Source organism: Mus caroli, chromosome 2, assembly GCF_900094665.2.
Source record: "Mus caroli chromosome 2, CAROLI_EIJ_v1.1, whole genome shotgun sequence".
NCBI lineage: Eukaryota > Metazoa > Chordata > Mammalia > Rodentia > Muridae > Mus > Mus caroli.
Genome location: NC_034571.1, coordinates 105,493,678 through 105,517,964, shown reverse-complemented (window position 1 = coordinate 105,517,964; position 24,287 = coordinate 105,493,678). Strand labels below are relative to the sequence as shown.

General features: G+C 41.3%; 2 protein-coding genes across 3 annotated transcripts in view; one reads left to right on the top strand and one right to left on the bottom strand.

The window, feature by feature from the left end:
* Positions 1-24,287, bottom strand: part of Aven (apoptosis and caspase activation inhibitor) — a 135,097-nt gene that overhangs the window by 87,954 nt on the left and 22,856 nt on the right. The window lies entirely within an intron of this gene.
* Positions 9,439-24,287, top strand: part of Chrm5 (cholinergic receptor muscarinic 5) — a 52,381-nt gene continuing 37,532 nt past the window's right edge. Inside the window, exon 1 of the mRNA XM_021156266.2 lies at positions 9,439-9,746. The gene's annotated coding sequence lies outside the window, so the exon portion shown is untranslated. The remainder of the gene's footprint in view (positions 9,747-24,287) is intronic.

Sequence of the window (24,287 nt, the reverse complement as noted above, 5' to 3'; positions counted from 1 at the left end):
TGGGTGTAACTCAGCTATAGTCTTAGAAGCCAGGTGTGAGGTCTTTACTCTCCTAGGGCAGGGCTTTCACACCCAAGTCATGGTTCTAACTAGGGAGTTCCATTCTAGTTAACCATCTCATGAATAATGCAATACTCTAAAACCACAGCCCGATCTACTTCCTATACCATTGTAAATTCCTGTATATGGGAGCGACTTGGCCTTTATTCTAAGTGATAGCTGAATGTCACTGTCTAGCTCAAGGATGTTCTTGGACTGTTGGAACACTGGTGGAAGGCTTTAGCTATGTCAGAATTCAATCTTAAAAGGCACTTATAATAAAGAGAGCATGTGGATCCATCCACTAGACTAACTCGGGAATGGAAAATTTAGAGAGCACGCCAGACTCCAGGAGCGAGTTTCTGTGAAACTCTTTTGCCTCAAGAGTAGCTTTCAAGCCTCTCGGCTTAAGCTGACTCGAGCGACCAGAGCGCATGGCATACCAGCTACTGGTAATAACAAACACTGAAGAAGATATGACAGGCACTAACAAATGGTGCTAGGATAACTGGGTGGATCTGTAAATAAATGAAGGTAAATTCGTATAGCTTACTTTGCACACACATGCACAAAAAGAAAGCAAATGACAACAAATTGGGGGGGGCGGGTAATCCTATACCTTGCTTTCCTGCTGCCGTGGGGGAAAAAAAATACTGACCAAACTATCTTGGAGGGAAAGGATTTATTTCCCTTACACTTCCCTGGCACGATCCATCACTGAGGGAAGTCAGGGCAGGAACTCAAGCAGAGACCATGGAGGAACACTGTCTACTGACTTACTCTCCATGGCTTGCTCAGCCTTTTCTTATACAACCTCGGACCACCTGCCCATGGGTGGCACAAGCCATAGTGGGCTGGATGCTCCCACACCAAACATTAAGAAAATGCCCCCACAGTCCTGCCCACAGGCCAATCTAATGGAAGCAATTCCTCAGCTGAGGTTCCCTCTTCCCAGCTGACTCTCGTGTATGTCCAGTTGATAAAAACGAACCAAACACCCTCGTATACAGGGGCTGGCAACAGGTACTGGCACGGTCACCACAGAAGTCAGTGTGCAAGTTACTAAACGTAGAGCTCATCTCTTACTCTCCTGGCACCCTAGGGACTCTATGCCAGCATTCCACACAGATATTCTCTCAATCATGGTTTATGCTGCACTGTTCACAATAACCAGGAAATGGACCAATGAGATGAAGCCCAGCACCTGACTGGCCGAAGTGTGGTGTGGTATAAGTACAGAATAGAATTTGAATTCAATATATTTACAGGAAAAAATAGATGGAGCTAGAGATTATTGGTAAGCAAAATAATCCAAACTCAAAACAGGCAAATACTGCATGTTTTCTTTTAGATGTGGACTGTAGACATTGTGTGTGTGTGTGTGTGTGTGTGTGTATCTGTTTGTGCGCATGTGCACATGTGTCAGTGTGTGGGGCAGGGGAGGGAGAGGAAGAGAATCCTGAATTGGAGGACTATATCTTAGGGGAAGGGAAAAAGACAAGAGAGAATAGTGGAACACATCAGACAAGAAAGCAGAAGGGAGAGGTAGGAGGCCATCAGGAGGTGGGCAGAGGGAGTCAGGTGGCCTTAGAGGAGGGAGATGGATAAGACACCAAGTTAAATGAAAGATTTGTACGAAAATGTCACAATGAGACCCATTATTTTGTATGGGAACAACAGAAAATGTAAATTGCTTTTACCAAATAAGAAACCACTGAAAATCAGCTTCAGCCTTTATTCTTTCTACTTTATATTTTCTACTTTATATTTGCTGTGAATTATATCATTTACTAATAAAAACAAACATGTATTCACTATATATGTGTGTGTATGTGTATATATATATATATATATACACATACACACACACACACACACAAAAGCCCAATGCTAGACACGAAACTCATGGACCTTTTCAACATGGGGGTGGGTGGTGATTTTGGACAGTTAACTGAGTGAAAATCAAATCAGTGGACAGATGGAATTCTTTGTCACATCTGTGAATGTCATGCTGAATTTTAAAACCCTGAAAATTGCGACGGACACAACCTCACCACAGCAGCAAATGCGCCACCCTCATCAGGTTGTTATGGCAACTGCACTACTTGGGCTGAGAAGAGGGATCAGATGTTTGTGTCAGAGAGAGATTTTGTTGCAGGCTGCCATTAGAAATACTAAAAGATGTTTGTGCATAAATCTCAGATCATGAAGAGGCCCCCGAGAGACCCCCCTTGCTCATTAAACATGTCTGCTGGGGTTGTCACTCTTTAGGGCTTATGTAGGAAGCCTTGTTGTTGAACTATCCTATTAGGTGTAACTTCCTGCCATTTCTTGGAGACAAATCTGCCAAGAAAGGGCCAATCAATGGCCCTACACAGCTGTGACATCTATGAACCACAACAATGACCAACATAACAAGATGCCCCAGAGGCTCGATAGTAGTGGGATCCAACAACTGTCTAATCGTCTAACTAGGTGAGCTACCCAGGACAATGAGCTTCTAGAGTTTAGAGAATGTACTTCGGCCACTTCACTAAACCCAACATACTCCTAATTGCATTTTAAAACTTGTCCTTATGCCACAGGGAAGTATAGCTCACACCTTGGATCAAAAAAGCTCTTCTTTGCAGCAGAGTCCACTATAGAAAAAAAAAAAAAAAAACTGGTTAAAATGCAGAAATCAGCTAATCATTTGCTGCCCAGTGGATACAACACAAGTCCTGCACCGAAAGCTCAGGGGGAGAAAGACTGTGAGAGCCAGAGGTCCAAGAAGTCTGATGATTTCTTAACTACCTTAAGACTTAGAAAGGTCCTTTAAAGAACATTAGGTCACTGAGTCCCCAGTTTGAAACCCTGCTGTATACCCCACACACACTTCTTCCTGCATACCCTCATAATTATGGCTGTTTCTACTTACGATGACTTTAAAATGTCTCTTTCTAGCTTCTACCCAAGTATCCCTAATAGCTTTATGTAATACTACCTAATCTTGGAGTTAGTCCCTCTCATTTACTCTTCAAATAATTCACAAAACTTATTAAATGAAGTGTTCCAACTCATGAAGGCTCACCAATGTAGTAGCTCTGAGCTCCACACCTATAGGATTCAGTTCCATGTGTCACATGTTTTACACATGTATGTGTTATATAATGTCTGAATCATATTAAACATGTTGAGTTCTTTAAGCATATTTATTTATTTATTTATTTAGGTTTTTCAAGACAGGGTTTCTCTGTATAGCCCTGGCTGTCCTGGAACTCACTTTGTAGACCAGGCTCGCCTCGAACTCAGAAATCTGCCTGCCTCTGCCTCGAGTGTCAAGCATTTTTTTAATGATAAAAACTCTCTGAGTCCTCTGTTATGATCTGTTGAACTGTGCAGTACATTAGTCAATAGTTATGTTACCATGCAATAGCACAGCAGACCTTACTGCTCCTACAGAACTGTCAGTGCCCACTGTTCCTGACACACTGCTGACCCCAGCCTGTGGTAACCACTCTACTCTCAGCTTCTTTTAGAGTCCTCATAAGTGAGGTCACATAATACTTGCCTGTGTGTAGCTTATTTCATTTTACATAATAATCTCTATATCCAGCCATATTGCCACAAATAATAGAATTTCATTCTTTTTAATAGCTAAATAGTAGCCCATTTGGTATATGTACAGTGATTCTATGCTTAGAAATAGATCCATCCATCATCTAGAAAGTGACTAATCAACAACTTTTTGGATTGTCTACAGAACCTCTGTTTAAGAGACTAACCAGTTGCCAGGCTTTCTATATCATTTCATTTATATAAATGAGATTATATTATAAAACTCTTGGCTTAAATATACTTAAATAAACTCTTAACTATTATAAAACTCTTAGCTGATTGCCTTCTAAAGTCATCCTTAAAATTGTTTTGAAACTACCAATTATAACTTAGTTGCTGGGTATGGTGGCGCACGCCTTTAATCCCAGCACTTGGGAGGCAGAGGCAGGAGGATTTCTGAGTTCAAGGCCAGCCTGGTCTACAGAGTGAGTTCCAGGACAGCCAGGGTTACACAGAGAAACTCTGTCTCAAAAAAAAAAAGGAAAATATCTATCTATATAAAATTGGTATGAAACAATGTGATGATTACATTGACTGCCTGCCTTCCTAATGAAGCACTGAAGAGAACAGGCTGCATACCCATGTGAGAAAGGATGGGGATGGAGCTCCAGCATTTACTGTGTGAAACGGGGGAAGAAACGAACTCTTCTCTGCAGTGCCTTTCAGAAGTGACAGCATCCTCTGTTCCACTGCAATAATGACAACGGCTGGTATCGAGTAAGCACTTGCCCTGACATGCCAATCAGCATACTGAGTGCTTTTCAGGTAGAGTGCACAGAGCACTCTGACAAGCACGTTACCCTCAGACACTATTCTACTTCAAAGATTCTATGAACCAGAGGTTCAAGTGGGACAAAGACCCTAACAAACAAAACATTCTCTAGAATAAAGCAGCAAACTTCTATGAGGTCTACTTACAAAGAGTGTGTGTGTGTGTGTGTGTGTGTGTGTGTGTGTGTAAAACGAGATTCCCTAAAGATTAGATACATAGAGCTGGCAAGAAAAACAAAAGCCAAAGCCTATCTAAACAGTCTGGTACAGAGAATGGTTCCTTTTGATAAAGGGGCAGGGTCCCATTGCAAGAGGCTAGGAATGACCTCACTACGAATGAGGAACTAAGAGAATATTCTAGGGACTCTGACATATCTGCACATCTCAAGGACCTGGCAATCAGGATGCAACACTTTGCATCCTGCTACAGTTTGGGGTCATACATGGTCCTATGAATTCATCCCTACAAGGGCAGAGACCTCACTTTTTTTTTAAGCTATGATCAGTACTGGAACATAATGAATACTTCATAAATCTTTAATGACCAACCTTAGTAACCAGTGTCTCCTGGAATGTATTCATTCTGTCTACTAGCCTGTAAAGTCAGAACTTCCTGAAGTGTGGTCTGGAGACCTCTAGTGGTTGCCTGCAGTTAATTTGAGGGAAAAGGTCAATGCCTAAGCAGGGAAATCAAGATGCGCTGACAGAGGAGTAGATACCTCAAGAAGTCCACACGTGTTTCTAAAATCTGCATTTGAAGATAAAAATACTCTTGGTTCATTCAGATATATCCATAGGAGGAAAGCAATTGTTTCCTAATGGGCAACTTTGCTGTAATTTTTAAACTTTTAAAATTATAAATGAAAGATGAATGTCTAATTGAATTTTAAATTTTTAAATGAAAGATGAGTGCCTAGCTCCATAGTTAAAACTCTTGACAAGCAAGTGTGGAGACCAGAGTTTGGATCCCACAACCTATATTATGTGAAGTAGGTGTAGCAGCTGCCTGTAATTCCAGCACTTGAAATAAGGCATTCCCAGAGTGATTTGGCTAGCTAAGTCAGCAATACTGATGAGCTCTGGGTTGAACTGAGAGGTCCTGCCTCCGTGAATAACGGGGAACAATCAAGGAAAACATCCGGTGGCAACTCTGGGCCTCCATGTGCACACTCAAACAAACCTATACACAAGTGTGTGTCATACAGGCAAACACAAATATACAACACAGATGCACACGCCATAAACACATACATTTATAAAAAAAAGAGAGAGAGAGAAATATCTATGTGTAGCATTTTAAGATACACTACACTACTATTTGAGAGACCATGAAGGAAAAGTACACACAATTATAGAAAGTTAAAAAAAAAAAAATGCTAGACACTTGTGGTGCATTCCTTTAATCCCAGCACTCAGGAGGCAGAGACCAGCCCCGTCTATAGAATGAGTTCCAATATAGCCAGAGCTACACACAGAAACCCTTCTTGGAAAAAAAAACAAAAACCACAAAGCAAAACAACTAGCATTCTTCTATAAATTCAAGACATAACAGAGAAAAAGAAAACATCTCTTCTCTTTAAATTCACATCATCTTCTCAAAGACCGTCAACTCTCAAGATCATCTGCAGGTCATCTGCAATCTCAGAGAAAGTCCATACCTTGTTGATAGGTTGGTGGTCATGCTGGAGAAGAGCTGCTGTTGAAAATGATACTGGAAGTGTGGCGCATCAGAAACACTCTTCTTTCCCAGTAAGGAATAGAAGGAGCCAGATGGGGACTCTTGGCCACTGTCTTGATCATACCAGAACCCAACATCTTCCACGTTGGGAAGAGAGCCACACACAGTGGAGAAAGTAAAAGTAAATGTAGTTTTCTATAAACGTGATCAGTACCAGGAATGCTTTGATAGTCAATGCTTTGATAATGCATAGGAGGTAACTATGAAATTACTTGACAAGATTTTGACTCACCATGTACTCACATCTCTGAGTGTGTACATAAGGAATCATCTAAATTAGGTTAACTGGGGTAGGAAGAACCACCTTAAATGTAAGTGGTCCATGGACGAGGGTCCCAAACAGAGGAAAAAGGAGGCAGCTTCTTTGGGGTTGGAACTGTCTTCTAAATTAGAAGAATGAATGTTTATAATTCAGTTTATAGCCAGGCTTATTGGGAGGTCATAGTTTGAACTTAAGTGGGAACTTAGACCTAAACCATGCAGCCTAGTATTACTGCTCCCTCTGCCAATGCCTCGCCTTTCCAACAGGACAAATGCCTTCCTGACACTGGCTCTATGTTATAAATGATAAGGATAATTAGAGACCACTTAGAAAGAGGAAAGTGGCATTTTGGCTCATCCTTATATAATTGTCATAGCACTACTTTCTGGGCCTTCTTTGAGTGTGTATAACATACTTAAGTGTATAACACATACAACACTTATTTAACAGGACTTGAGAAACAAGGCATAACTGAGAACAGTAAAACTGCTACACAGAGTTACTATGCTTCACAGCATAACAACAGAGCAAACACCTTGGCAGTGCGTTATCTAGGATTTATGGGCACCTTGCAAGAGGGGCATTCCATAACTGGAAGCCCTCAGCACTGGCTTTAAGCCCAGATCGGTACAGGAAAACAATTTCCATCCACACTCTTTTAAATGATTCCCCATATTTCACCTTCTCATTTCTCATCTACGCAGCCACTTAGAGAGATGAAGTGAAACGAGAGAAGAGAATCTGAATGAGAATAAACTTCAACAAAGGAGGTGCGGCACACAGCTTTCTTAAACTTCCTGTTCTTGCGTCCCTGGAGAAGTTAAGTAGACAAGCAAATGCTCTTTCACTCTTCCAAGTATAAAAACTAAAATTCACAGGGAAGAGCACTAGATATGAGAGAGGTGTGCGGTGCCCTAGTCACGGGTCCTCATAAACACCACAGCCTCACTGGCTAGGTAGGTCTTTATCTCACAGAACTCTGTCCCATACCAATGGTGAAACTTTGGAATATTCATTATACAAGTATGTTATGTGCTTGATAAGAAAACAAGCAAAGTGGTGTTAACTCAGCAGCAACAATATTTGACTGAATTTACACAGCCCCCAGGAATGTCTCAAGACAGAGGGACAGAATCTTGAATTCTAAACAGAGTCAAGAAAATCCGCAGAAAGCAATGAACCAATCCAACAGCCAGTTCTTTAAAGGTTTGTTGTTGAAATTATATTTATGTGTACTTGAGTATGGGTGCACATGGTGACCAGAAGGTGTAGGATCCTCCACAACTGGAGCTATGGATGGTTGTAAGCTGCTTAAAATGGGTGCTCAGATCCTCTGTAAGAGCAATATGTATTCTTAACTACTGAGCAATCTCTCCATGCCCCAATATTACAATTCTTTTTAGCATTATGGCATTAGTGTTAAGTAGGAAAGGGTTCAAGAAAATACTAGAGAGATGCTCTCTTGCATATTCATGCTACAAATCTGCATGGAAGGTAACTATGAAATTAGAATTACTTCTTTCTCATATATAGTTATCATGGTCAGGTTTTAAGTTTCTAATGCTTGACAACTAAGTTTGCTTTGAATTCTCACTTGAGAAACCCTGTGTAAAACAGAGCTTGTGTTTCTCACTTGAGAAACCCTGTGTAAAACAGAGCTTGTGTTTCTCACTTGAGAAACCCTGTGTAAAACAGTCACAATTCCTTGTAGACTGGCCAATGAGTGGCCACAGAGAATGTGTAATATGTTCATCTGAAAAGGGTTTGTGTGGTTTTTAAACTACATATAGTTAAGTAAAAAAAAAAAAAATGAAATTTCCTTTAAAGTATTTCAATAAAGAGAAAAAACACTGGCAGTTATTGAATCAGGGAAATGGGTCTATTGGGTCCTATGTATTTCCCTTCACCTTTGTCCAAGTGTTAAGTATTTAATAATTAAAACATTTTAAAATATCCTTCTACCTAGTCATAGTCTTAAAAGGCTCCACTGAGAAGAGGGTGAGAGGTCCCTGACAGAGTTAACAACTAAAGAACAAAAATTAGGGAACTGGAATTTTTAGAACTATACTTTATGTACAGGTGATCAGAATTTCACATAGTTTAAAAACACTGGTTGAAGACCATTCATTACATTTTATATCAAGTGATTTGTAATGCTTTATTCCAAAGCAACAAAATAGTTATGCCAAAAGATGTATAAAAATGCGTGCATCTTTAATTAAGGAAAGGAAAGTCTTTTCCTGTCATCGGTTTTAAACTCACAGCATATGCTTTCCATCCAAGACCTTTTATAAATTCTCTTTCACTGGAGAAAACTACATGATGCTAACACAGCTGGACAGAACCCTGCAAATACTGCATAGCAGAGGTGGGAAATCTTTCTAGCCAGAGGGACAAGCAGGAGAGATGCACATTCGCCCAGCATTCAGGAGCCTCATCCCAGCTACCTCTTGCTAAGCTCTTTTTTTTCCCTTCCAAAATACGTCATTTAACTGTCTGTCAAAATAACTCTTGCCTAGTCTACCTGATCACACTCCAGAGCTGCAGCCGCTCCTGATTTCCCTCTTCAGTGGCAAGCTGCTCAGCGAGCACCTAGTGAACAGCATCCGCCCCTCTGCTCTCTCCTCTCTTCCTGCCAGGGCGCACTGCTGTCCATGGGGAGGAGTAATTAATGGGCTCATTATGTATGAAAGCAGCATCCCACCACTTGGCTGTCTGATTTGAACGGATCCGATCAGCGCTTCATTCATGTTCAGTGTCTGGGATGTGGCAAAGCTGTTCTTCCTTTTGGATTTTTTCTCTCACCACTCAGAAACCAGTGCACTAGAGCGATGTATTAACAGAAGCACTCGGGAAAGAAAGGAGAGTCTTAACCTCTGCAGACAGGAGGCTGACGGACGGAAAGTTGTGAAGGGAAAGCCAAGGGAAGCAGAAGGTGCTAAAGAATAAATACCCGTGCTTCTGGAACACACAGTGTTAGAGCAAGCGTGATCTGGGGACACTGGATTCTCTGAATTACAGGTGAGCAGAACTTTTCCAGAGGCTGAAACATCTGCAAGAGCAATCACGATTTCTCACTGCTGAGATAGTCAATGAATTTTTAATAAGTTCTGAGCACTGTGGTCAGATCAATGGCTGTTATCTGATAAAGGCAAAATTCACCCTTTGATTTCCATAATCCTGTCCAAATGGAATCTTCACCTTGCTGCTACCTGTGCTAACATGGATTACCGGCAAGAACTAAGACACACGGGTGAAATCACCACGGCAAAAGTCGACGAGGCATTTTCAGTATGAGAGCTTACCCTTCCTCACTGAGCTTCAAGCAACTCCTGCCAGGTAAGAGTCACTTTTATAACATTAATTCATAGCGTGATAACTGAAATGATACCTGCTATTTCAGTGAGGGAGCCAGGAGGTTTGAATTTCATGTGGTTCTCCCATAAGCTTTATGCAGATTTAAGCCTTCTGAGGTAAACACCTGTTTCTACTTGGGCAATGTGAGACAGCTTGGTCATAACAGGGCTGGAACATCCGTTTATTTTTCACTGAATTTATCTTCTTTTTTTTAGAATTATAATTTTATTTAATAATTTGAAAGCAATCTGCACAAGAAGAGTCTAGAACGCTATCTAGGAGGCACCCACAGAGCTCTTTACCAAGCTCGAACTTGGGTTCGAGAACTGGGAGAACGAACTCACCAGCATGGGTAGCAACCTTTCTGTCAATGCTGTTAAAAGGCTCAATGACTGATTTAATTCCTAGCAAAACAAAAACCCTAAACTGTGATGTCATTCTCATCCAGACTGAGGGAAACGCCTCTAGTGCACACTGCCAGGGTGGGGTGAATTTACCCCAAAGATAGCAGAGATGTTTCTGTAGCAGAGCAAGTGGAACATTTAAGAACAGAACAAAATGAAGTCTGGCGCACTCAATCCCCAAAAGTTTTCATCCAAGGCTGATGGTTCGAACTTCAGAATGCAAAGCCATGAGAGAAGTTGAATGGGTGAGTGCCTTGCAGAAACTCCCTTGCACTCATTCCAGAGGGAGGCTTCTAAAGAGACTCAGTGTAAAACGCACAGACAGGAACTGCCAGCCCTCCTTCACCTGATGATATCTGAATGCCCTCCCTACAACTTCACTAGAATGAAGTCACTGTCATAAGTTCAACTGAGAAGTTAGATTCAAAAATCTTACCGAAAGCCCTAAAACAAGTCATATTTCTATTAGCTTGGAAGGGTGGAGATAAGAAAAACAACAGAAGCACGCCACACCTAGCTAAAGAAACTGGCTAATCCAAAAACAACTAACCAAAGTGATTATTCTAAACACAAATGTGAGGAGCGCTGTGCAAAGCACCTTAGCAGACAGACCATTGGCCTACGCAGGGCAGGGCATGAGCTCCATCCCAGCACAAAGTCATGGAAGAAGGAAAATTGTCTCCATGGCATTGAAAGATTTCTGTTTTCAGTTTTTAATTCAGAAAGTGAGATACACCCCTCCTCCTTTACTCTTTCCAAGACACTGCACAGATAACCGTAGTTGACCCACGTCCTTGGCCTCTGAGGCCACTCTGCAGTCTCACTTGTCGCTTTCCAGCACCAGAGGAAAGCTCTCATTTCAGTACAGGGAGTGACTCGACTCACAGCTACACCAGTGTGTTTCAGGTGGGGAAAGGATCCTAAATTCCAATGTCTTATTTATGTAACAGCTAAACTAAAGTGCTGGCCTTTCCCCACCCCCTCCACACACAATATATAAGACTTACTTGAATCCTTAAAGGTTCTTTTCATCTGTTTCTACCTAGCTTTACAGATTGACATTTTTTAAATGCATACTAAGAGAACAATGCCAAGTAATAAATAAAATATAATTCAATAAAAGTAATAATATTTAAACAACTCAAGGGAAAGGAGATTTACAACACTGTGCTTGGTTGGCTTCGGATCATCAGAACGGAAGGGGATGTAAGCTAATGTTCCTGATATTTTATTTACTCGCTCTTCTGAGGAAGACTCACACCCCACTTCTTAGGGACTTTGCTTCCTTCCATAGCTTATCCTCCTATGACAATGGATGGGCAGACAGATATGAAATACAAACTTCCAAGTTAATCTCTAACAGCATCGGTCCCAGTGAACCATCACTTTCTCTCCTGTCTATAATAATCCATTCAGAAAGCTATGTCAGTCTCAGTGACAGCTTCCCCAAAACTGCAGTAACTCAGAACAGTCTACAATCACTGATGGACTAAAAAGCTAAAAACACCATGATCTTTAGCATCACATAGGTACCAATGGATAAGCGTTTTTTATTATTTCATTTTACTATTTATTTACTTATTTGGTTTTTTGAGAGAGTGTTCCTCTGTGTAGCCCTGGCTGTCCTGGATCTTGGTCGATAGACCAGGCTGGCCTCAAACTCCAAGATCTGCCTTTCTCTGGGAATGTTCCATCATGCCCAGCAAGTTTGTTTGTTTGTTTTTGTGCAGGTCTGAGCATACTCTGTGCTGTCAGCCATCTCCTTCTACCTTTATGTGAGATTGAACTAGGGTTGCCAGGCTACATGGCGAATGCTTTAGCACACTGACCCATCCTGGCAGCCCCACGTAAGGGGTTTGGGGTAAACGTTTTGGCTACCATATCCTTACTAGTGACATCCATTATCATATATCATAGACTCTGACCATTTACATCAGCCAAACACTATAAGCATACCTATTTAAACTACGAGAAAAAGAGGTACATGAGTCAAAGTAAGACTTTCCATTGAGTGGCGCTGATATTATACCTGTCTTTAAAATAAGGTAATTTTACCTAAAATGACAAGCAACAAATTTTACTGTTATATTTGTATGCTAATTAGAATATATGTAAAATTCGTGTTAATGTATTAGCATTTATCATATCAAGAAACCTTACTTTAAGTATGTATCTGCTTATGTATATTTGCATAACTTTCAAGTTTTTAATTTTTTGAGTTTTTCACTATAGTATGGAGGGGGATGCCATGCTCTGCTTAAGTCAATGGGTATTTCAGTAGGATTTCAGCAGGACTAGGCCTTGTGGTTCATTTTCTTTAGGAAGTAACTGAATATGAATAAGGATGGAATCATCATGGGCAGTCTCCTCCTCTCCATCTTGTCCCTGCTGGGAGAATGATCTTTGGTTTGTGACATCACAGACTGTGACTGGGGAATTGGCTGATATCACACATGATTATACCCTTTCCGGGGAGCTAGATGCAGAAGAGATGCAAGCACACTCATTTCAAGTCAGACCACTGAGACACCAGAGAGATCCATGACAGGAGCTGATTTAGGGAAAGAAAACTCCTTCCCCAGCACCTGTCATTTTGCAGCATCCAGTATGAAGGCGTACAGGACCACCTCGCAGTTTACCTCACTAAGCATTTGAAACATCATGGGGGTGTAAACATCATGTCACCGGATTTCACAGATGAGGATAAGATGAAAATGAAGACACTTCCAGTAAGCAACAGACATTAGTAGAGCAATAGTCAGAAAAGACTCAGGAGTGAGACTATACCCCAGTACAACTGGAGACATCGATGCTGCTCAAAAACCTTGAGAAAAGCTCTCTGTATACTCCAAATGGGAAATACAGTGCCTCTCAACGTAAGAGTCTGAAGTATAGACGCCCAGGGTAATTAACATGGTAGCATGTGAGCATGTGATCTAGTGAACACCCTTCTAAGAAAACAAGAATTCATTAAGAAAGAATCCCCTTCATTACTAAAAATACTTGCTCTATAAGGTCTTTCAACATGAATTCACAAAGAAACAATAAAAAAAAAATCTCTGGAATTATAAGTCAGAACTCAACAAACGAAATAAAGGCAAGAGCTTACAAACATGTACACATATGGGCAATCTTCCCTCTTTTTATCACCATTCTTCTAGCTTCCAAGGACAATGCAGACCAGAAAATTCTTCCACAAATACCGATGCAGTTTCCCTTTAGGCAATAGCAAGTGCCCCAGCTCAAAATCCTACTTGTCTGTGACAGCCTCCTAGTTCAGATCATAAATAAGTACTCAACACAAAGCAATAATATCTCCACACGTGATCACAAGGCAAGCTCATTATTCATGGTCCCACCTCTTGCTTGAGGTGAGAGGATATGAGAGGCTGTAAAGGCGTGTAACTGCTCCTATGTGCTGATTAATTACACTGTTACTGAACGGCGGTCGGACAGTCCTGACATCCTCTATTTTTCATATAACATGAAATAGAAGTCAAATAATTCAAGAATGCAGATCAATGGGAAATGCTTTGATAGTTGTCATGTGATGCCATGCTGGTGGTGTCATGAGAACCAGCGGGCTTTCCTATTTACCGCTGGAGAAATACAGCATCAAATTCTGAGCAAAAGATAATGTCCAGTTCAGTTACTCCAGTGAGAACGGTGAACTTTCTGAAATAATAACCCAAAGAAGCTGGCTGGAGCACAGTTGAAGTCTTAGGCACTCTAACAATCTCTCATCTCTTACAGACTACACAAGGATAGTCTTCTAGGTGTAGTAATATCTACAGAAAAGCCATTTGTGCCTAAAACCTTCCTTAGCACTTTGATACTGCTTCTCCTATAACAGTTTGCCAAGTATCACTGAAAATGTATGTTTGTCTTGTCTATGAAACTCTATGTTACTCATGGGTGAGGGCAATGAGAATAACAATCACATCCATTGTCTATTTTCAAGTATGTTCAGAACGAGCTCATGGGGGGGGGGCGGTGTTCAATGAGTATGGGAATATATTCTGGTACATTCTCAAGAACGATCTCAAACAGGCAGAAATACAGCGATCCCTCTCCTGGCCTCCTAGGACACTAGGTATACATGTAGTGCACAGACACACACTCACACAAAACACTCACACACACATAAAAAGAAATGAAATAAAATACAATACAGAAATTGAAGAGACGATGATGAAATTGGCTATTGGATAATAAGAGCAGAGAAAATGACGCCCTCGAAATCTTACATATATTTTCCTTTTTGCTTTAATCCTTAGACTCTGCTGGTTTGCATATGCTTGGCCCAGGGAATGGCACTATTAGGAGGTGTGCCCTTGTTAGAGTAGGTGTGGCCTTGTTGGAGGAAGTGTACTACTGTGTGTGTGGGGGGGGGGGGAGGTTGGATTTGAGACCCTCCTCATAGCTGCCTGGAAGCTAGTCTTCTCCTGTGTACCTTTGGAACAAGATGTAGAACTCTCAGCTCCTCTAGCACCATGCCTTCCTGGATACTGCCATGCTTCCAACCATGATGATAATGGGCTGAACTTCAGAACCAGTAAGGCAGCCCCAATTAAATGTTGTCCTTTATAAGAGTTGCCTTGGTCATGGTTTCTCTTCACAGCAATGGAAACCCTACCTAAGACAAGTACCTAAGTCAAATCTTTCTGAGTTTGTGGATCACAGCAACACCAGAACCTCAGGATTTCCCATGAGTTAAGTCTATGCCAACAGTAGTGATTCCTGTATAAGAAGGGGCAGTGGAAAAAGCCTGTGCCAATACAAGCATAAGCTGGTATTGCTTCAAAACTCATCCCTGGGTGCTGGAATAGAGTTAGCTGCAGTAAAGAAGTAGTTAGATACCTCACCAAGCCTGTAGTTTCATCTCTGGGTGCACAGCTCAAGATTTTGAGTGTTGTCATACTATATTTTAGCAGTTGCATCCCTTCAGAAGAGATTTTAGATGAAAACATCGATGTGGAGAGCATACAAATCTAGTTCTCTGAGAGGAAGGCTATAGCCTACAGGTCCCTGCTTTTGCCATCTCCCCCCTGTTCTTTCTGGACAGTTCCTAAAGTGTGTACATCGTAGTTGTTCTGCCATCTAGAGGATTCACAAAGGTACTCTACATCTTAAATGTTTCTGTAGTCCAAACAGCCACTGCCAAGGACTACTCCACAATCCTCATATGAGTCATGTGAGACAATAGCGTTTTCTGCCCTAAGAGGATCCCGGCTGCAGACCAGCATTGCCTGGACTGATAGAATGCCACGTGGTTATTCTGTTGCCTCAACAATGATCAAGCAACCAAACCTAGGATTCAAGTGGATTACAAGTTTATTTTAGACAACTATAATTTGCATTGGGTTAAATATGCTGGAAGTAAATAAAATTAACAAAGTCTCAGTAACTTGTAATCAGGAAACCAAGCATAGAAATGAAGCAGTGAGATTTTGCCATAAAGTGTTTCAGAATGCAGTGTGAGAAATCAAGAGAATGGCTAGAGGTGCCGTTAGGAGGACCCTTTCATTGGAAATTGTGATGAGCAGGACCCTTTCAAATGCTCTTTCCTTATCATTTGCCACTCATTGTATTATTCTTAGCAGATTCCAGGTATATGGGCTCTGTAACTTACCTGGCTGTGAAAGAAAGACAGAGCCTAAGTGTTGAGGCTGGCCAGCAGCTCACAATGAACGGATGGCCACTCGAGCTAAAAGAGAGGAACTAGACGGGGCGAAAGAAGAAACGGAGCCAAGACAGTCTCATTCTGATCAAAGCTCAATTTTACTTGTTCAGACACTCAGTTATAAAGGAAGGGGGAAGGGGACCCGATTCCCGCCAAATAACTCGAGGTCCAGTAGCAGGATGAGCACGTGTGTGGCTCCAAACAGCAAAGCAGCACGGTCCAGCAGTGGGCATGGCAGAACGAATGAGCAGGAAACTCCACCCNTGAGCAAGCAGGTTCCAGGCTGGGGGGAGGGGAGACTATACCTGAGTACGTAAACCTGAGCTTCAGTGTAACTAAATATTGTAGCACATTATAGTAGGCTAAATTAACTTTAAAAGAGGGGAATAATAATTCCCATACATGGACAGCAGGTCAGTCAGGGCTACATAGTGAGTGAGTGCTTGCCTATGCACAGTAGCCTGCATTCAATCCCCAGTACTTGCCACTAGCTCATCAGCAAGGCATGCTGACCCACACCTGCAACCCCAGCACAGGGAATATACAAATGGGAGAATATGAAGTTCAAGGTTACCCTTGGCTGTAAAGCCCAAGCCCCCTAGGCTATAGGAAATATTGTCAAAAGAAAAAGTCAGATATCAGATCTCCTATGAAAAAGAAATTTTTGATCATTATATTTGACCTATTGGTTATATGACAGTTTATTCATTTCTGCTCAGTAGCCTTCTCCAGGACTATTCCATTCACTAAGGAGTTATCATAATTGTTATGAAATTGATCCTATTTCAAAACTAGTTTCTCTGGCTGATGAGATCGTTCAATCAGTAAAGTGCTTGCTGCAAAAAAAAAAAACCTTAATTCAGTCCCTACACCCACATTTAAAAAAAAAAAAAAAAAGCTGGCACACACTTGTAAGCCACTGAGGAGGCTGCAGAGGACTGCCCTGGGACCGGGACTTACTGGCCAGACAGCCTAGCGTAACCTGTGAGCTATAGGCCATTGAGAGACCTGTCTCAAAATAAAGCAGACCACATCCAAGTGACAACACCCACTGTCCTCTGGCCTCCACATGCACTCACACATTTGCATGCATGTACATGTACACACAAACACAGTTTCCAAGGTAACCAGTGGTCTCTATTTTCCGAAAGATGTATTTTGATAAATGTTCTTGAGATTCTACTGTAAGTATTTTATTTTAAACTACCCCAGACAGAGAGCCGACACCTGTGCAGTTATTAGAAAGCTTTCACCATCATGTTGCGTTCTTCTGGTGTCATGTGCTTCTGTGGCGCAGCTAGAAATAGATATGGGATGAAAAGCTCCAGTGGCCAGTACACCTTTATCCTTAAGTATTCTAAAAATGTGTTATGAGTTCCCTATAACTTTGTACTCAAAAAGATTTTTAAGAATCAGACCAACCTGTTATAGCTGTAAATATGCAACCATCTTCATTGCCAACAAATACAAGTATCAAGAAAAAGAGAGAATATTTTTTAAATAAACTTATATTTTCAGTCTCAGATTGCCAACTGAACTTTTGAAGCAAATGCCCTAGGTAGTAGAACCATGGGTTACTCTCTTTTCTGGGCTCTCTCCTCCTACTTCTGAGCAAGGCTCTTGTGGTGTAATCTACTATGGACAGGGGTAAAATAAACAATACTACAGGATCTAGTGAGAAGAAAACCAACTCCTAATAGCCATTTCTTATACAGAAAAGACATCCCTAAACTGGTCAAAGCAATGAGAAAAACTGTCTGCTAAACTCTCAACGTTATTGGATATCTATATCATCCACTTCAGGTTCAGAGAACATCAGAGAAGAGAGGGCAGAAAGGATGCAAGGGATAGAATGTTATGGAACACTGTCTTTCAGAAAGAACATGGCTGTTGCACCTACAAACTCATTGCAACTCATTGCATTGATTTTGATCCACCATCAACCCATCGATGCCTTATCATGGGACAGGGGAGATACTCAAGGGGCCTCATCATTCCCTGAAGACTTAGATGCTGGTGAGTGTAGCCTAGTGGGTAGAGAGGCAGCTTAGCTCTGGGCTTCATCTCCAGCACCACCTAGACACACTTGGAATTCCAGACACTCCAGAGGTTTAGAAGCTGGAGGATCAGAATACACAGTTCATGCCAGAACTGTATGTCAGTTACAGATCAGGTTACAGGTTAGTCAGGCGCAGGTCCACCCTGTGTATATTAGACCTTGTGTCAAAACAACAAACAAAAAGTTAGGTCCATCTCTGAATGTTTATAGGTAGTCAATGGTAACGAATGGGGACAGGGTTCATGTGGCCTCACTCTTCCCTGAGGATCTATGAGTAGTTAGTGACTACTGAGTGAGGGAAAAACACCTTCTTTAGAGATACAGCAGCTTGTAAAGTATCCATGCTCCTGTAAATAGCCCTTCACCCTCGCTCCCCTTAGCAACCCTAATTGGAAAAAAACCCTAACCAGTGAGATGGGAGGGGACAGGAGAGGACAGTGCAGTAGTGAATAGGATCAAAATACATGTATGTGTATGTATGAAAATGCCAATGAAATCCATTATTATAATCAATATATGTTCAATACCTAAGGTCTTAGTCACAACAGTACCAACTGGTTACGACATGATTAATACAGAAACATTAACGGTGGGCTCAAGCGGGTTCTCAGGAGAATAAAGAGGATAGTATCCATCTCTTCCCTCTCGACATTCAGAAAACCCACCTACCTTGCTTTTTTAGAAAGAACCTGAACAACACAGCTCCAATTCAATGAAACACAAAAGGCTCAACTACTGACACAAGACCAGGAGTTTCTTTCCAGAAAAAAAGCTCTGCTGCCATCTTGAAAGGCAACCATTTATGAATCACTATCACTGAAAGCCCATCTGATCAACACTTTCAGAAATGTGAAGATAAAACAGAATGAATGAAGCAAACCCTCCACCTTCTCCCTTAGACACTGCGCATCACAACACATTCTAACATGCACATCCGCCCTCTGTTAGGACAGCATGCTTAGCTTTCAAGTCGCTCATCTTAGCTCAGAGGCCACAAGGAACACAGCTGGCACACTGTCTCCTTTGGGGCATTCTGAAAGCATGACATACTTCTTGTCTTCTCATTGAGGCTCTATATCCATGTCTAGGAAACTGAAATGGAAAGTCTTTGACAAAACCTTCTCATGATTTCCATGATGGGATCTTGGTGCGACTCAGGCCTCTCTAACGCATCCAAGTTCATATTAGAAAGGACTAGTTCAAAATTCACTATTCCTATTTAAAACTATAAAGAGGCACAATGAAGTTGGGCCATTGTGAATAACTGGCACTCATGTACCGGCAGTATTCCCCGAGCTTCCTCTGAGCATGCTCTGTACTAGACTAGCATAAGTCTAACATAAGCATAGGACTCTCGGTGGGCTTCTTTTAAAAAGCAAGAGAAGAACATTTGAAAAGCAAAAATTAAGCCTACATTGGACAAATTGGTCCGTAATTGGTCTGAGAAAAATGGAACTCTGAAAAAAAAAAAAAAACATAATTATTTATACCAGCAGAGGCCAAAGCAAAAGAATTACTTCAAGTGCAAATCAAGTGTAGACTGCATAGTGAATTCCAGGCCAGTGTGGGCTACAAAGTAAAACTGTTTCAGAAAATAAAACAAAACTTTGTGATTATATGAATGTGTATATATATATATGTGATTTTAGCATTGTATAGATCACCACACAGGACAAAACCATACAGGACTTAATTCCTAAACTCTGGTGCAAAGGAAAACATTGAAATTCAAATGGATGTCTGCTGCCATGACTTAGAAAATGCACAGTCTGTGCAGCTACAAAAAAGAAAGTCTTCTCTGAGCATCTTATCTCCCACAAATACCTTCATGGCCCTGGGTTAAACTGCAGCTAATAGGAGCTTCAGTTCTCTAATCTAAACAAAGTGAACAGTTTGCTCAAAAAATGGCTGAGATTGTGCCAATGAGATGAGCACTCCAGGGAAGAGGTGCCAATGGCTCAAAACACACAGACTTCACACAACAAAGAGCATCAGGACACCCTCAGAGATCTCAGGGGCACAGGCAGGAAGAAACAGGCGCTCGGTGCTCCAGAGAAAACAACTTACACGCTTGCACATCTTCCCTCTAACGATTTCTTCTGCCTACTTAACAGAAGAGCAGGGAGATTCAAGAGACCTAAGCCTGGCATCAAGAGAACCCAGTCAGAGCAATGGCTTCTCTAGCCATGAAGTCCCACGCAATGGTGCTCCTAACTGTCTCTTCTCTAGTTTTCAAAATGAAATCCAACTCACTTTTCCACTATGATCTCAAAGATCTCAAGAAAAACAAGCATAAGGATAGAAACTGAAATTAAGACTTCCTAACTGCATCAATGCTGCTTTTTAAAATGATACACAGTAAACTCCTGTGGCTTACAGCAACCAGAGGGAGCCAAGACAAGGTACATGGCAATCCCATGGTCAGCTAATGATGCCTTTAAGTGACAACAGTAACAAATTCTTATTTAGAAGCTACAGTGTTAGGTGACAGGCACACACACTCCCACACAGACTGGATTTCCTATTGTTCTGCTAACAGCATACCTTCCAAGATCATTGCATTGAGAATGTCTTAACTTGACAAGCCTGAACTGACACAGCCTGTGCTAAAGTGGTCTCCCCATACTTCGCTTACATAAGGATGTTCTGATGTGGCTCCACATACCAACACTCCAGATATATCACCTACCATGTAACTACCTCAGGCAGCAGCAACACACACTGAGTGTTTAACATACATGAAGAATTCCTAGTAGGAAGGCCCTGAGAGCACACAAAATACATATGAACACAGGAAACTATGTATGTCACAATAGGTAGTCAGAAATCTATGGGCTAGAGAGGTTGAGATCTCAGCCACTCTTCCAGAGAACCCAGGTTCTTCCAGCAACCCAGAAATCAGAAATGCTTTGAAAATAAGTACTTTCTCATGCTAAAAAAAGGAACCAGGCGTTCCCAAGACTCAGGAGGCAGGGGCAGGAGGCTCTCTGTGAGTCAAGACCAGCTTCATCTACAGAGCAAGTTCAAAGACAGCAGGGCTGTATATAGAGGCCCTGTCTCAAAAACACTAAGAGGAGGAGAAAAAAAAAGAATCAAGCCGGAAACTACTGTGGCCACCTGGAGTCACACACTGAGCTTAGAAGTGACTATACAATCACCACATTGTCAGGCCTTAGCAGCAAGCCTCTTAATCATATCTCAAAATGCCAGGGGGAGATAATTGAGTATGAAAGCTAAGAAGCAGTGTGAAAAACAGTAAGAAAAGTGGCATCTTATCAATTTTCCTAAAAAATAGAAAGCAGACAAATTTCACTTGACTTTTGGCATGCATGGCTTATAACACATAATTATCTTTTTGCTTGAGTTAATAATTATCAGCAGTCAAGGACAACTCATTTTGTGTTGGAGTTCCTGAATACCTCTGTCATAATAATCCAAGTCGAGGCTGAAATAAATCCACATTTCCCAGATGTTCCAATTTAAATGAATTAACTAGTGAAAGTAAGAATGTTTTTGGGCTGGTGAGATGGCTTGGGTTTATATAAAGAACATAATCTTTATAAAAATTAGCAATGAAATGTGACAGTATGAATAATCTTGCATAACAAATTAGCCACACAGAATCCCAAATCACTACACTGTGATGAGAATGGTGGACTACAAGAATGGTGGTCTACGAAACAGTCAGGTACCTGCGCTTTCTGGGCCTGCTGCTATTCATAGAATTGTAGGAACTTTGGTTTAGAAAGCAAGACTCCTCAGAGATAACTAAGCCCTGGATATTTCTTGAATTTCTAATTATTGAACATTTCCTGGAAACTCAGAGTGCCTAACCTTTCTTTTCTTAAAATATTGTTTAGTGTTTTCAAACGCTACTTACTATTATAAGTTGAGCCATTTCCTCACCCCCATGGTGGCCTTTTTAGGGGGAATAAGAACAGTGTAGTGTTGAGAATGAGACTGGTTCCCCATAGGCTCCATATATTAAGTACTTAATCCCCAGCTGAGAAGCTGTCAGGGAAGGATTAGGAGGAATGGTCTTATTAGAAGAGATGTGTCACAGGAATGGACTTGAAGGTTTCAAAAGCCTATGCCAATCCCTTTCCCCCTCTTCTCTCCCTCCTTCCCATCTCTTCTCTCTCCTTCCCCCCTCCCTCTGCTTGCTGCATGAGGACCAGGATATAAAGCTTTTGGCTACTTCTCCAGTACCATGCCTGCCTGCATGCTGCCATGTTCCCCACCATAATCATAACAGACTAAGTCTCTGAAAGTATAAACAAACCCCAATTAAATGCTTTCTTTTATAAGAGTTGCCTTGGTCAAGGTGTCTCTTCACGACAATGGAACAGTGATAAGATAAGCAGGTAAGTGACTAAGATAGCCACAAAGAAAGGAGGAAAAAGCAGTTGAAAGGAATATGCTACCTGCTGTTAGCACACAACATTCAGACTTGATGATGTGGCTAAGTAGACACCTGTCAATCTGAAGAGTATCTGGAATATAAGTCAATCCCAAAAAAAGGCATGTTAATTTTCTCTCAGTAGAGATAAAAATAACCTCACATAGCAAATAATCTAAATAAACTGACACTCAACTGGAAAATGAACTTAGACTGTACAGTCACAGCTGTAATCCTACAACACTGCTCAGGGGACTGGGTATAGCAAGAAGCACAACTGCCAAAAACAGCCATGGTGAAAGCAGTAGCTGCCCTAGCGAACAAAAGTCTCCAACAAAGAGTGATTTTGGTGACTTTGATTTGCCAGGGCACAATCTATTGAAGGGAATAGACCAAAGTGGTTGTAGCTGGGTATCTTAGGATATAATGATAAAATACAAGAGTTTAAGGCTGGCATGATAGTTCAGTAAGTAAAAGCACTTTGCCACCAAGCCTGAAGGCCTGAGTTTAATCCTGGGAACCAGGGGCTGGAGAGATGGCTCAGTGGTTAAGAACACTGGCTGCTCTTCCAGAAGTCCTGAGTTCACACACATGGTCCCAGCAACCACATGGTGGCTCACAACCATCTGTAATGAGATCTGCTACACTCTTCCAGCATGCAGGTATACATGCAGGTAGAGCACTCATATACATTAAAATTAATCAATCAATCAATCAATTGAGGGGCTCAGGTGGTATAAGGAAAAAACTGGCCTCCAAAACATTTTTTAGTCACTTGATCTATCCATCAGAGGTTAAGAGCACTGACTGCTCTAGCAGAGAACCTAGGTTCTATTCCCAGAACCTCATGCTCACAACCATCCATACCTCCAATTCCAGGACACCCAATGCCCTCTTCTGGATTCTGCAGGCACTGCATGCATATGATGAACATACATGCAGGCAAAACACCAATACACATAAAGTAAAATAAATAAGTCTTTTTAAGTCTATATTCCAGACTTTAATGTAACAGTAACAATGTTGAGCAAACAAGGCAGCATTTGTGGAAATAAATGAAGACAAAACTAAAAACAGGTTCCAACTAAGCCTCTCTGCTGAGTAGAAACTGTCTATCAGATTATTAGTGACTACTAGAAACAAGATGCAAACAGGCCCAACTCGTGCAACCTAGGTAACACAAGAGATGCCAGAGGATAAGCCGAGGACAGGTCATTCAGATTAGGTCTTAATTCATGGTGTTGAAGGTATTGAGTCTGAAAAAAAAAAAAAGTGTATACAGACCTTAGCTTAGCCCCAACCCTTTGGTATAAAGGCACAAATCATTTCCAAAGAAAATTACTTTAAAAAAAAAATGAATTAGGAAAAGCAAAGCAAAGCAAAAGGTAAGTTAACCCTAAGCAAGGACAGAAAGAACAGAAGTGCTGAGGGCAGAACGGCAATCTCTAGACTGGCTATTTGGTAAAACAGCTGCTGGGTGACTTAAGATGATCAGGCCACATGTAGATCCACAAATAGCATAGGAGGATAAAAAAGACTGGTAGAGGAGCAAAGAGAAAATAATTCTACTTAATTAAAAATAAAAACTCAAAAAACACTAAATAAAGTTGAAAAGGCCCATAATGGTAACTCACAAGGATGAACAAAGAACCAAAGAACCAATGTAGGAAATATTGGGAGCAGAGGTCCAAAGGGATGCATTAAAGAAACTCACAGACATCTACAGGATCCCTAAGCAAATAGGAGCCAAAAGGTCACAAATATAAAAGAAGAGAAAAGGAAATGAGCCTCCCAGGCCAAGTCTGCTAACCACAGTTTCAGAGTAAGAAAGTGAAAGCTGATTTTGATAGAGCCAAGGAAGCAACAGCTGACTGTGATGGAGCCAAGGATGCAGCAGCTGACTGTGATAGAGCCAAGGAAGCAACAGCTGACTGTGATGGAGCCAAGGATGCAGCAGCTGACTGTGATGGAGCCAAGG